The sequence below is a fragment of the Salvelinus sp. IW2-2015 genome, linkage group LG20 (assembly GCF_002910315.2).
Source record: "Salvelinus sp. IW2-2015 linkage group LG20, ASM291031v2, whole genome shotgun sequence".
NCBI lineage: Eukaryota > Metazoa > Chordata > Actinopteri > Salmoniformes > Salmonidae > Salvelinus > Salvelinus sp. IW2-2015.
The window spans coordinates 7443533-7445810 of record NC_036860.1 but is presented as its reverse complement, the minus strand read 5'-3'; the positions used below and the strand labels follow the sequence as shown (position 1 = coordinate 7445810).

The following is a 2278-nucleotide window of genomic DNA, read 5'->3' as shown; positions in this document are numbered from 1 at the left end:
CAGGGAACAAAGCTCCATGGCAACCTAAACACTGATATCCAGGCCCATACAGACAATGTCACCCAGGGAACAAAGCTCCATGGCAACCTAAACACCTGTTCACAGAACATCTACCTCTTTCCAGGAAACCAGAATGACACAGGTATTAGGAAGGGTGGAGTTGGGTGAGGAAACACGGGCTCATTGTAATGGCTGAAATGGAATAAATGCAACAGAGTCGAACATGTGGTTTCCATATGTATGATGCGTTTGATACCGTTCCATTTATTCCATCCCAGCCATTACAATGAGCCAGTCCTCCTATAGCTCCTCCCACCAGCCTCCTCTGGTGTGCAYGTGTGGTTGTTTGTGTGAATGGAAGCTGCCAAATGCTCAAAGTGTCCCMTAAGCTCTTGTTCATGCAGTGTCTGTCTCTGTGCAAAACATATCAAATCAAACTTTATTTGTCACATGCATTGAATACAACAAGTGTAGACTTTACCGTGAAATGCTTACTTACAAGCCCTTAATTAACCAACAGTGCAGTTCAAGAAGAAGAAAATATTTACCAAGTAGACTAAAATAAAAAGTAATAATAAAAAGTAACACAATAAGAATAACAATAACGAGGCTATATACAGGGGGCACCAGTACCGAGTCAGTGTGCGGGGTTACAGGCTAGTTTAGGTAATCTGTACATGTCGGTGGGGGCTAAGTGACTATGCATAGGTAACAGACAACCAGCGAGTAGCAGCAGTGTACAAAAGGGAGGGGGGGAGGTCAATGTTAATTGTCTGGTGCGGTAGCAGAGAACAGAGAACAGTCTATAACTTGGGTGACTGGAGTCTCTGACAATTTTATGGGCTTTCCTCCGACACCGCCTATTATATAGGTCCTGGATGGCAGGAAGCTGAGGTCCTGGATGGCACTACCTCTGTAGTGCCTTACGGTCAGATGCCGAGCAGTTGCCATAACAGGCGGTGATGCAACCGGTCAGGATGCTCTCGATGGTGCAGCTGTAAAACTTTTTGAGGATCTGGGGACCCATGCCAAATCTTTTCAGTCTCCTTAGGAGGAAAAGGTTTTGTCGTGCCCTCTTCACGGCTGTCTTGGTATGTTTGGACCATGATAGTGGACACCAAGTAACTTGAAACGCTCCACTTCAGAGGGAGGTGTTTAGTCCCAGRGTCCTTAGCTTAGTGATGAGCTTCGTGGGCACTATGGTGTTGAACGCTGAGCTGTAGTCAATGAACAGCATTCTCACATAGGTGTTCCTTTTGTCCAGGTGAGAAAGGGCAGTGTGGAGTGCGATTGAGATTGCGTCATCTGTGGATCTGTTGGGGCGGTATGCGAATTGGAGTTGGTCTAGGGTGTCTGGGAGGATGCTGTTGATGTGAGCCATGACCAGCCTTTCAAAGCACTTCATGGCTACCGACGTGAGTACCACGGGGCGGTACTCATTTAGGTAGGTTACCTTCACTTCCTTGGGCACAGGGACTATGGTGGTCTGCTTAAAAAATGTAGGTATTACAGACTCAGTGAAGACACTTGGTCAGTTGGTCCGCGCATGCTTTGAGTACACGTCCTAGTAATCCGTATGGCCGAGCGGCTTTATGAATGTTGACCTGTTTAAAGGTTTTGCTCACATCGGCTACCGAGAGCGTTATCACACAGTCATCCAGAACAATTGGTGCTCTCATGCATGCTTCAGTGTTGCTTGCCTCGAAGCGAGCATAAAAGGCATTTAGCTCATCTGGTAGGCTCATGTCACTGGGCAGCTCGCGTCTTGGTTCCCTTTTGAAGTCCGTAATAGTTTTCAAGCCCTGCCACATCCGACGTGCGTCCGAGCCGGTGTAGTATGTTTCAATCTTAATCATGTATTGACGCTTTGCTTGTTTGATGGTTCGTCTGAGGGCATAGCGGGATTTCTTATAAGCATCCGCATTAGTCTCTCGCTCCTTGAAAGCGGCAGCTCCAGCCTTTAGCTCGATGCGGATTTTGCCTGTAATCCAAGGCTTCTTGTTGGGATATGTACGTACAATCACTGTGGGGACGACGTCATCGATGCACTTATTGAGTAAGCCGATGACTGAGGTGGTGTATTCCTCAATGCCATTGGATGAATCCCGGAACATATTCCAGTCTGTGCTAGCAAAACAGTCCTGTAGCGTAGCATCCGCGCAATCTGACCACTTCCGTATTGAGTGAGTCACTGGTACTTCCTGCTTTAGTTTTTGCTTGTTAGCAGGAATCAGGAGGATATAATTATGGTCAGATTTGCCAAATGGAGGGCGGGGGA

The 2278-nt window shown here is 47.2% G+C and overlaps 1 protein-coding gene across 1 annotated transcript in view; it reads right to left on the bottom strand.

The window, feature by feature from the left end:
- Positions 1–2278, bottom strand: part of LOC111981400 (rho GTPase-activating protein 23-like) — a 93475-nt gene that overhangs the window by 1489 nt on the left and 89708 nt on the right. The window lies entirely within an intron of this gene.